Source organism: Homalodisca vitripennis, chromosome 1 (genome assembly GCF_021130785.1).
Source record: "Homalodisca vitripennis isolate AUS2020 chromosome 1, UT_GWSS_2.1, whole genome shotgun sequence".
Taxonomy (NCBI): Eukaryota; Metazoa; Arthropoda; class Insecta; order Hemiptera; family Cicadellidae; genus Homalodisca; species Homalodisca vitripennis.
In genome coordinates this window covers 45,316,381-45,329,004 of record NC_060207.1, presented here as the reverse complement: position 1 = coordinate 45,329,004, position 12,624 = coordinate 45,316,381, and the positions used below count along the sequence as shown (strand labels likewise).

General features: G+C 35.5%; 1 long non-coding RNA gene across 1 annotated transcript; it reads left to right on the top strand.

Annotated features, from left to right (window-relative positions):
• Positions 1 to 7,194: 7,194 nt before the first annotated feature.
• LOC124360590 lies at positions 7,195 to 11,696 on the top strand. The gene is made up of 2 exons (XR_006922253.1): positions 7,195 to 9,504; positions 9,539 to 11,696. It is a non-coding gene; the product is annotated as an uncharacterized LOC124360590 (long non-coding RNA).
• Positions 11,697 to 12,624: the final 928 nt, after the last annotated feature.

Sequence of the window (12,624 nt, the reverse complement as noted above, 5' to 3'; positions counted from 1 at the left end):
ATAAATATATATATATATATATATATATATATATATATATATATATATATAACAGAAAATGTTTAAAACTAAGATAAAAGCTGTGGAGAGCCATCTCCAGCCAGTAAATGTTACAAAACCGAATCTTACTGAAGCCGAGATACTCAAAGAAGTTAATTGTGTAAGCAATGTTTCGACGCAGGTAAGAGCCAGAAGACTGAGTGACCTTTGGCCACTTCTTATTGCAGAAAATTATCCAAAGGGAGGGGGAATCTCGATTTTTCTGAAAAACAACTTCAAGTTCACCATTTTTTCAATCTTGGAAACAGTGGAAAAAGATTTCAAAGCTGTCGGAATCAAAAATCAACATGAACAACTAAATAACAATCGTTTCTAGGTATTTACAGGTTTCCCAATGGAAGCGAAGATATTAGCCTTTCAAAATTAAAATCTTTTTTTGACAGACCTGACCAACCCTAAGCTTGAATTTTGTCCGCATGTTACATAGGGCTCTCTTGGTCTAAGAAAGAACTCCATTAATTTTAGAATATAATTATTTATCAAACATAAAACCCATTTTACAACATAATATAAGAAACAATAAACATATCAAATACAAACTATTAAAAGTAAAAGGGCAGTCCGTCCATGTGATAACGCTTACGTTACATTACATCGGGTCCTATTTTCATTCACATCGGTATATTTTTATACTTGATTAAATAGCTATAAAATATTTATTTTTAAAAGTATTAATTATTTTATTTATATGTTGTTTCCTAAAATTTATATTTTCATAAATTACGGTGAATTTTTCCTTCCATGAAATGCCAAAAATACGCATACAATAAATTTAGCCTTTATTGACTTAATAATATAATTAAGTTAGGAAAACAAAACTTTTTCATGCAACATTTTTGGCGTATTTAAAGAATAAAAATATAGTTTGATTTTTGGATTATTCCCAATTTTGAGCTTGGAACCCAATATACAGTATAATTATTTATAAAATATCCTGTTGTTTGTGTTGTGTTATTGGCGAGGGTAGACACTAAGTACTATTTCATATACAGTAGTGACTCAGAAGTGAATGCAGTTGTAGGATAATGAAATGGCGGTATCGAGCAGCAGGCGGGCAGGGCGGTCTCCCAGACATATATTCTGATTTCTCAGAGGACAGGGGAACTTTGTCTCGGCAAGTCTGTAAAGGATTGACTAAAGCCCACCCTAATGGACGACATCGCAGAACGACTATTATTGAAAGCGTCGTTCCATGCTGTAGGTGTTCTTTTCTCCAATGATGTGATTGTGTGTTTTTACTAGCAAGACTGGTGAAATTATAGAGGAGATTACGTCACCAACCTTTACTGTAGAACCTTCACTGTTTATACCACTTTTTAAATTGAGGGAGCTGTGAGAAACAAGGGAAGGGCTCTCTTAATCAAAAAATGTGTCGCCATTTTGTCCATTCCACGTCATCATATGTCACTTGAGGAACTAATCCTGAATCGTGTTGAGTTTTTCATTGAGGGATTTGGTTATTTTCCTACAGTGATAAATATATACAAGTATTTTATTGGTTATGTAAAGTCTCCACATACAAGGTAGGAGTACACTACACCACGTGTTGCGTAACAGAGGATTCGCTGAGGATGCATGGACAATTGCTACATTTAAATTTATAGCTGATTTTATTTCCGAGATATCCTTGAGACAATGATACAGAAAAGTAATATTTACATCCTCCGGCAGACAAAAGAGACATTTTGAGTGAGTCGGCCTGTTGAGTAATAGGCTTCAATGACAAATTTATGCTTGGAGACGCACCACAATATTATAGCTCTTTCTTGTCTACGTATAAACGAAGTTTGATGCAAAATTTAAAGTCCACAGATGACATCTCTCTAGAAGGTATCTTGCCTCATGATAGAATCAAATCTTGCCTCGTTCATTTAGTTGGGTTCCATTGTAGCCTTCAAATAATAAACGTCTAATCACCAATTTTATCAATATATGATGCATGTGTTGGAGTAGCTAGACTATATGCGTTTATATATCACATGTAGAACCTCATACTATTGCACTCCGTTTGTTTGCAAATAGTTTAATTTTGCTCTTTCCTCGTGTTAAACTAGGTTACCCATAAGCCCATTGTAAAAGTGTTTGCTAACACTCAGCTAAATAACCATCATTGTATTCGGTGTTTCCTAAATAAACACGAAGGAGCATTATGGAAAATTCCAAGACCATAGGTAAGTTTTTTCTTGTGATATCGTGCTTACAGACGTACAGATATACAGACAGGCAGACATACAAAAATGTAGTTTTTTAATTAAACAAAACAGAATGTAACAAAACATTTCAATTGTTACTTACAATTTGTTGTAGTATATACACCTGTAGTTTTATCAAAGTTTAAGAAAATGACGCATTTTACTACATTTGTGCCACATATTAAGGCTTTATAAGTAAAGAGTGCGTATCAGATTTTGTTGTCTGATAAAATAAACAACAGATTTTTGAAAAATAAAACATTTGGCGAAAGTATTTTTAGTTCAAATAATCTTTAAATCTCAATATTTTTTGATTAAATAGTTGCTAATGCATTTATCATTTAACCAATAGACATCCAAAACGGTTAAAATTTAATTTATTTTTATAATTCTAGGATGGTTTTCATCAGTATATAAATTATTTATTAGTATATAGAACACCAGTTCAGAAATTAATAGATTACTAGAAACAAGGAACAACAGACTGTTACACAATAATAATAATTAGTTATACAGTTTTATTTATTTTATAAAACACGTAATCCTAAAACCCTTACTACAATATTGTGGATGTGTCATAATTTTATTATTAGTTTTCAAAAACAAACGAAATAAAAAATTCAAATTAAAGTGTAATGGCAGAGATCTGCCTCTAAAAAATAGCACATGAAAAGAAAAAAAAAAAAAAAAAGTGGCAGTTTTAGAGTCAGAACCTTCACCTTACTTTCCGCAAGTCAGGAAGGGTGCTTTATGTGGCAATCCCAGGCCTCCTGTAAACCGCTTACATATGACATTATATTTTCTTTTGATTGAACGGCTTCCCCTTATTTCCGCTCTATTCAGATGTTGAATCAGAACTAAATTTTTATGTTCCTACCGTTTCCTGAAGATACAGGATTTGATAATTACATTTATTAGATGAATTCAGCTAACATTGAAAAATTAACGTTAATGAGTTGTTGTGCTAACAAAATAGTAGGAACGTATCCAATCACAGTTATCAGCCAATATTATCAATATTTCTGACCTGATGCATTTTACGTAGGGTGAACTCATACAAAATACGAAACATTTGTTGGTGTATGAATAATACATCTCTAAAGTTTGTTCCCGGAATCAACCCACCATGATGTTCATGAATACATACGAATACTGTAGGCTAGTTCATAATAACTTACAAAACTATATAGAGAAATTCTACAAATCATAGAAAATGTACATCATCTGTTTTACGGGAACATTGTTCTCTGCCCCACGATCCGATGGCCAGACCTAGGAGCTTCAATTTTTGATGACTGACCCCATGGAGATATCTTAACTTGGATTGTTTTAAGCAGATTTCATTTTACAACTAGTCATATTTTACATCAATTTAACAAGTTTTTTCTATAATACGTGTTTGTCTATAATTATTAATTCCTTAACCTTCGTATATTTAAAGTTCCACTGCACTGCGAATAGAGTAATTCCGTTACTATGAACTAATCTATAAAGCATTGTTTTCTTACTATTTATGATTATAAAATCACCCTCAAGTTAATTAATGATTAAAATTCCGACTATTACGTATTGCGAACACATAACGTAGCTATGGTAGGAAGGGTTGATGCAATTGAATTTTGTGTTTAGTTCTAGTTCACCTTCCTTTTATTGCAGCGTCTGGTATCTGACGCTGTCTCAGACTCGACTCCGGAATCTGAAGCCATGTTCGTCTAAAGAGATCCAAAAAAAGTTGACGACGATGAAGCTCAAAACGAAACATTTACATCGTTTCGACATCAGAGACACCTATAAATAGGTGAAATGGTAGTCTCATTGTCTCATCAGGTACACAATTGAATAAATAAAAAAATCAATTCAAATTCAAAATTTAATTTAATTAACCCTTCCTACCATAACTACGTTATGTGTAGAAAACTCGGTTGCTCCACCGTGCTTAGATATCGTGTCTATCACATCGTAGTGCACTCAAGTGTGTACCTGATTAGACAACGAGACTACCACTTCAACTATTTATAGGTGTCTCTGATGTCGAAACGATATAAATGTTTCGTTTTGAGCTTCATCGTCGTCGACTTTCTTTTGATCCTTTCATACAAAAATGATTCCAGATTCCAGGTGTAAAGTTTGAGAAAAGCGTCAGATATCAGACGCTGCAATAAAAGGAAGGTTAACTTGAACTAAACTCAAAATTCAATTACGCATTTTAACAAAACATATACTTAATCGTAATTAATTAATCCCATCACAAATAAAATAATATAGCATTTCATAAAATCCACTGAATTGAGACAACATATATTATGAAAATCATTTGTGGTGCTGACATACTAGCATGGCTTCTCCACTCCCAACACTCTTTAGAAAAAGTGGGTTCTATTGAGTGTCCTGACGTGCGAATATATCCATCGTGCATGGTTGCAGACTTCTGTGAACATGCTCATCGTGTTCTTGGAGCCACACTTAGGCTTCTCTGCTTCCAAATTTGCACTTGTCAATATTTTTCACATGCATTATAAGAGTGTTGACCCCCACTATTTTCCCGTCACAGACCAACCCCCCACCAGAATCCCCCCAACATATGCCATAGTCTTCTTCGGGCATGGAGCATAACCAGTCAGAAGTACCGGTTAACTTTTTTAATGTTCTGCGACACTTGCACATTGAAACCAGGGACCTTTGAGTTTTCCTCGTAAAATCTAAATTTGGAGTAAGTTTTTTCCGAGTAAGCCAACCCAAACGCCGTCGTTTTGCAAGAAACATAATCCTTTTCCACCCACGGTTGAGTCGCTATAGGTATGGTCCCAATGACGCTTGATAATTTAAAAACGAAACTTTACCTTTATTAGAGCGATATATCGTAGTAGGTCTCAAGGTTCTTGTATTTTGGGTGAGTTAAAGCCGAGAAACTATTAGACGTTTGGGCTCCTTCAGGCATCGAGGCCATTCCTGTAAGTTCCCCCAGTGAATTACCTCCAGCGTAGATTAGGAACGCGTGATGTCTCTCGCAACTCAAGTCATTCTTGTAGAGGCAATGCGCGGCAGTCAGAACCCAGTCAGGGGTCAGCAGAGAGCCTGAGCACAATCCTTCCTGTATCATGATCCCACCGTAAAGTATTCGTCTTCACAACCATCACAGCGTAGACGGATTGTCTCGGGGTGTTGTAACTATAAGCGCGTCTTCACGAGCCTTTTGGCTAAACTTGTACGATTGGTTGACCACTGGGTATTAAGGTCGATTTAGAGTTAGCATTTGTAAACCAAATTAATAATAGACACAATTTTGCTAGTAAATCCATCTAACCTAACAATAGATTTTGAGGGTCACGTTGAAACCACGTAATTTGGATTTGTAAACATTTACAAAATACTAAATCAGCTGTATAATATCAAAACATTTAAATATTAATATACTTAAATAAAAAAGTTTGAAAACCCCAGTTTAATAGTTTAAACCGAATTTGGCACCATGTCATTTTTATATACTGTGCAAATTGTTAAATAAAATTGTATACAGAATGTTTTTGCCTTTCTGTCTTTGGACTTTATTCTTTGGTATTTCCTTTGCCAATGCCAATGGTGCAGTGTAAGCGGGTACAACGGTTTTCGCAAGATAAGCCAGATTAATGCAACGTCGAGCGTGGTTGCTTCTTGCATTGGTGACCGTTTGCAAGGGGCATTGGATGGCCAAAAAACAAATTCCAAGAATGCACTTAATTTATCGTAGATTGTAATAATCCATTTTGAAAATAGTTTTTTGTATTTTTTTCTATTTTTTTCACTATTGTCAAGGTATATTAAGTTGCTGTATATTCTGCGACACGTATTGATATAAACAAATTAATCGTCAGTAGTAAAATCCCCAAACTAATGACGAGGGAACCACATCCTGGCCTATAGATTCAGGACTTTTTACTCACCGTAGGTTGATGTTGGTCTGTCCGCTGGTAATTTGTTTACCATGCTGGGGGGTGGGGGGGGGGGGGGGTGGGGGGGGGGGGGGGTGGGGGGGGGGGGGGGTGGGGGGGGGGGGGGGTGGGGGGGGGGGGGGGTGGGGGGGGGGGGAAGTCCTAATTGCTAAGACCAATGTTATGGTTTTATTATTAAAGTACCTATCATAATTATTATATTAGTATATATATATCACAATGTTGGGCTGTGATATTTGTACATAATTATAGAGTAACTTTACAATGAATTTTAATCAATTATTTTGTTATGTTTTTATATGAATACTCTTAACATTCTTTATGAATTAATATTTATGTTTATTCCTAATTTTGTAAATATTGATCTCTTTGTGTCATTCCCATCTTAGATGGAGGAACAGGGTAAATAACATTTATATTGTTAGTAAAGATATTTTAGTGTATTCAATTTTATTTTGTCCCTCATACTACTCTGTAATAAGCTTAGTACATACACACCTTTTACTTGTAAGTTTTAGTTTTAATAATTATGGTTTACATCAGTACCGAGCTGTCAAAACTGTGAAAATTTAATTGTTTTAGATACCCACCTCCATGATTATGCAAAGTTTACAAAGTAACTGGCGGGACCACAAAAATTTGAACTTAGCTTTTGGCTAAATCCAGGTGGCCACCCAACTGGGAATCTTTTTTTTTCCGAGAACCGGGAAAATTAAAAAAACAAATTTGCCGTCTCCAATAACTTATAAAATCACGATATAATTTGACAGCTTCTTGAATCAAGAATTTTATTAATCTAGACACATCATATTATACGTGACGTGGATCCTGAAATTGTGAATGAAGATCAAAATATGTTCGGAGCTTCATCTGAGGATCGCCTCTACTAGTGTAGTTGAGTTTATCTTGGTTAGTTCTACTCCTGTCCTGTGGCAAGCCCCCTCCCCCCCCCCCAGAAAAAAAACACGTAACAATGCATTGGACAATTTTTTAAAATCGAGCCAAGACCGACCGATCTGGACTTTGGCACTAAACGATCGGTACGCTTTAAGCTGTAGTGACCGCGATACAAACAGGCTTTATGTATTTAAGTATTATTCAGTCGTCAAAGTAAGGCTATAAACAGGCTTAATAGTTCGGTTTGTTGAATAATATAATATGTTTGACACACCCGGTTTTTGAGTACACCAGAATTTCAGTTGGATTTTTACCAGGTCTGATAAGATATCTTTTGGAGAAAAAAAATAGTGCATAAGCTATAACAAGTAATGCCAAGAAAGGGATGTTTGCGTCCGACATGTTGCACAGCAATGACAGAATGAGCTGAGGGCTTCGTCTGAGCGGCAGGAGAAACATTTATTGTCGAGAATTAGCAGCGGATAAGTGGCATCGTATGGTACCGCCCTGCCGCTCACGTCTGTCTTGAGTGTTCCCCTTATGTACAACACATTAAACTTTTAAGTCACTGCTCGATCCAGCGCTCACATCCCACCGCTTACCACTCGTATCACAGCAGAGACCTCGGTTGAATGATTGGCTCCTCGCACTTGTTCCGATTGGTCATAATATTACATAGGTTAAAAACCAAGAAAGTGATGTTATGTTTTGATATCACGGTCACATCCAAACCTTCGTTTACATTGGCAAAAATTTGCAATTTTTGTGTACGACTAAAAATCGTGTCTCAACGGGTGCAAGAGCTCTTGCAAACGTTGCCAAAAAACCAGTGTAAGACAATTGTTTGCAAGAACTGGAGATCAGTCTCGACTATTAAAATTTCATTTATAAGCATTGCCGAGACATCACTGCCATGTGCAAACAGACTTCGTATTGACTCTCGGAACAACAGGCGATACAACTGTAGCAAGTTGTACAAGGACTTGCGACAGTTCTCAGTTGACAGCTCAGTTAAGTAAAATTGTTTATCTTGTTCACATTATGCGACAGTAGTTGTGCAAATACTCTCGCAACTTTACTTGCCAGTGTAAACGCAGCTTATATTGTCACCAGTGTACAAACAGCAGACTGCCAGCCGACCGAATCAAACACGTACGTCAGTTTCGTCGTCAGAATGGGATTAGTTGGACGATGGCTGGAAATCCTGTAATTTCTCCGATTAACTATTAACCTGAACGACTTTTCCGCACACGTGACGATCGGTCGGACGATTCTAAATGTTCAAACCAAATAGACTAACATGTATAAGGAGCTTTATGTCATGTTGTTTATTAGTCCATGACTATAATCTAACAAAAACATGATGAACCACAGCCTTTCGTGCGTTTATTTACTTTGTAGTGATGAGGTGATTCATTATATTAAAGGCTGACACAAAATATTTAGGAGCCAGTAATTGATAACATCAATTGTGCTCGTATTCTGGGTGCAATGTAGAAGGTACTGTTCTGTACTGCTGTCTATGTACTTTTTCTACAGATCGCAAACTAACAGCACTTAGGTAACTTCCGTAGCAGATAACTTTCTGATGCGTTCTTCATGTATTGGCCATCAGTGGGAATTATTTTGAGAGCCACGATACTTTTGCGGGACTCTAACCAGGGGTACGATGAGAATCTGGAAATGCGTGCATTACGCATGAATTTCGAACTCCGGGGGGTAAATGGCGGTGAATTTTTATAGTGTCCCTGAAATTTTTAGTAAGGATGGATCGTTTCTGATACTCAATACCGGGGCTCTTTCTATTCGATTCCGATACCAACAGAAGTGACTAATTACGCTTGAAAAATCACGATTTCACAATATACTACTCATGTGGGGAAGCTGAATTAGCTGAATTTCGAATCCAAAAAATATCTATTCCCGGATGACTACTGATCGGCAGTACGGAAATTACCGATTGCTTCGAATTCGTCCACCGCAGATCTTTGACCCGCAATGCTGGACTGAAGTCTGCCCCATGGTAGCGCTGTTTTGGTATTTATTTGTTATCTTTGTTTATTCCATATTGGGTATATGTATTTTCCAAACATCACAGAAAGGAAAGTTATTAGGTATACACGATGATTCGTCAACACATCGAAAGACAGAGATAAAAGCTATAAATTTTTTTAGTTTATATAAATGACCTTAGGTCATCTATATCATCTGGTCAAATGGTTCAGTAAGCAGACGATACTACCCTCTGTTTCCAGGGAAAATGCAAAGAGTCTTTGGAAGTTGATTGCTTTGTAAATTCAAATTCATGTCTTCAATTTTTATCAAATGTGAATCTACAAACAAATGATTCCAAATCAAACTTCATCTGTTTTTCAGGGCGCAGAGCGCTCCATGAACCCGGTCCATCAGTTGTACTGAATGATATGGTCATTGATGAAGTTTTAGGCATCAAATTTCTAGGAATTCACATTGATAAAGGTTTGTCCTGGGAAAAAACATGTGGACGTTGTCTGTGCTAGAATGTCCTCAGGCATCTATGCTTTGAGGAAATTGGCAGAATTTTGTGGAATACACCTACTGAAAATGGCCTATTATGGCCTAGTGTACCCACATACGTCATACGGCATAACATTGTGGGGAGGGTGTGCGAATGTCTATTTCCAGAGGTGTTTCGTCCTTCAGAAAAAAGCAGTATGAATCATGGCAAAAATAGGAATTAGAGAATCCTGTAGGGATCATTTTAGAGAACTTGATTTGTTAACCTTCTCATCCCTCTACATGTACAAGACCGTCTTGTACTGTTGTTATAAATGTGAGGTAACGCGGGGCAGGGACGTTCATGAGTACAACACCAGAGGGCGGGATGCGTTTAGATCTGCGCAGCACAGGCTCCAGGCTTAAGAATCTCTACCATCTGAGGTTGGAGCTAAACTGTTCAACAAGCTGCCCTTGACTTGCGTGTAAAAAATAGGAAACCACTGTTTAAGAGGAAGCTAAGGCGCCTACTGGTGCAAGGAGCCTACTACTCTGTTGGTGAGTTTGCGGATCATGAGGCTTAATCAATTCTGTTGGGTTGAGGGTGCCGTTATGTGTAGCACTTTAGCTTTTTACCTTGCAAACTTTTTGCATTCTTTGTTCACAATTATAAGCAATTTTATATTTTTAAGGGTAATTGTTTGTTATTTGTATTGTTTTGTTATTTTAATTTATATTCTAGTATGTTTTAATCGATATGACACTCGCCATACAATACTGTAATTGTCTACGGCAATAAAGCTATTATTATTATTATTACTAAGGAGCTTAAAATAAGTGATAGCGATAAATCGTCACCGAATTTCTCACATGTCACTAGCAACGAAATACTAGAGCACCACAGCTTTGTAGCATCTCTTGCAAATACTGCTGGTGACAATAAACACCGTTAAACTCGGCGTAAGAGTTAAATACAGTTTTACAGTTGTTTATTTGGCTTGAAAATAGACTAGAGAATCGGAAATTTTCGAGCAGGAGAACCAGGAATAAACCGCGAACTTGAAGAGGTTTTGATTGGCCACCGTGAGACTATTTTGTCTATGTAGAATGATAATATGATCAGTTTTAAAATATTTGTAGAAATTAAATTACAGCTTATTTTTGTAATTCTTAGACTACATGTTATTATCTTAATTATTACTAATACGGTTTGTACAAATCATTGCACTTCATGAATGGTTTCATTAATTTTATCTATCGCCACAAACACCTGACAACTATTAGCAGTTTTATGCTTAATTCATGGTGAGTGGAAATACAATTTTAATGTTCTCAATTTAAAAATTATACACATTTGATATGTAACTATGATTAAAATATGTATCCTACTCAAATAAATAGGCTTAATTAAATATTGATTGAATAATTCATTTTTATATTTTGAAATGTCAAGTTTCAGTCCATTTGTAAAATGAAGATTGGACCACTGGCCATTGAAGAGAACAGATTTTGTCACGAATTTAAAATACACAAACATTTTAACCCATTGAACTTAACTTTAGACTAGACTATTTTGTCTATGTAGAATGATAATATGATCAGTTTTAAAATAGTTCCAGAAATTCAATCATTTCAAAAGTTTTGACTATGGCAATGGTATTTCAGGAACCATTACAGTAGTTTCATCTTAATTGAGGTATATGAAGCCAATAGCTTGGTTAAATTAGAAATTAAATGCTTTTATGATAAACGTCACCTGAGATATTGTTAATAAGTTGTGTAAAGAACATAATTTTATGTTCAAGATATCAGAATTGTATTGGTACCAATTGATTCAGGACATTCTACACATATATTTTTAAATATATTATGTCTCAAGATTCAATGTAAAGAGCATATTAGTAGTTTTTAAAATGTAGTTTTAAATCACAACAATCTAACCATGTATCAGAAATATGTTTTCCACATATCCAGTAATGCAGAAAGTAAGAAGATTTCCTCAAATAATTTTCAATTGATTTGTGAATCTGTTTTGTTTTTATTCAAATTCAATGTTTTCGTAATCTCCTATAAAGGGACATGTCTTAAATGACCATCAATGTAAAGGTTCAATAATTAAAGGAATATATATTTTTATGATAAACTAGTATAACTTTATTTCTTATTGTTCCTACACAAGCGGCACAGACATTTTTGATTATTGTCAAATTAGTAACATGAATTGGTTGAGTCAGCAATAGGTAACAGCAACATCAGGCCCTCCTTAACACCTGAGATCAATTATCAAGTAACACAATAAGGCTGCCTCTGATACAGAACTTACGAAAGTTCACACAGGCACACTGGGATATCATTTCAATCCGATGGGCCTGAGACAGGTCCACGCATCTGGCATGCCAGGATCCACTCTTTACTCGGATCACGTTAGTATAGATGATTTCAGATATCATTTCAAAATCAACGTAGTCTAACTTCACTTACTCCTTCAAGGGGTAAGTTTGTGGTAGCAATATTTATAAATACATTTTAATGCGTAAATTTTCCTTGTGCACTTGGTAGTGAAAACTGTTTTCATAAACCTTGTCACCACTTTTTAATGGTATCTGTCAACCAGTGACAGAAAGATATATCGGTGACAGTCATCGGTAGTGAAATATAGTCCATCTCTAAACAGACACAAAACCAGGGACTTATAGGGCCCAACATGACATCAGCAAAATATAATTTTATTGTTCAGTTAATTGCTAAGGAATCTGATATAAACACTATTAAAAAAGTATATTTCATTCAGTTTCTAAAATTTCTTAAAGGTGATCAAACCGTGTGTAGTACAATGCAAGAAGATCTTGACAAATTGAAAATGTGGTTTGTAAGAAATAGGATGATTTTGAGCCTGAAAACAAAGAATATTATGAATATTTTCTAATAAATAGAATAGACTAGAAATAACAACTTTTTCCAATGCAAATCCTTAATTTTTGGAAGAAATCCATGTAAGGATTATATTTTTTTCAAACCACCTGGAACTTTACTTTCGATTCTAAGATTTGTATCACTAAGAAAAACATTAA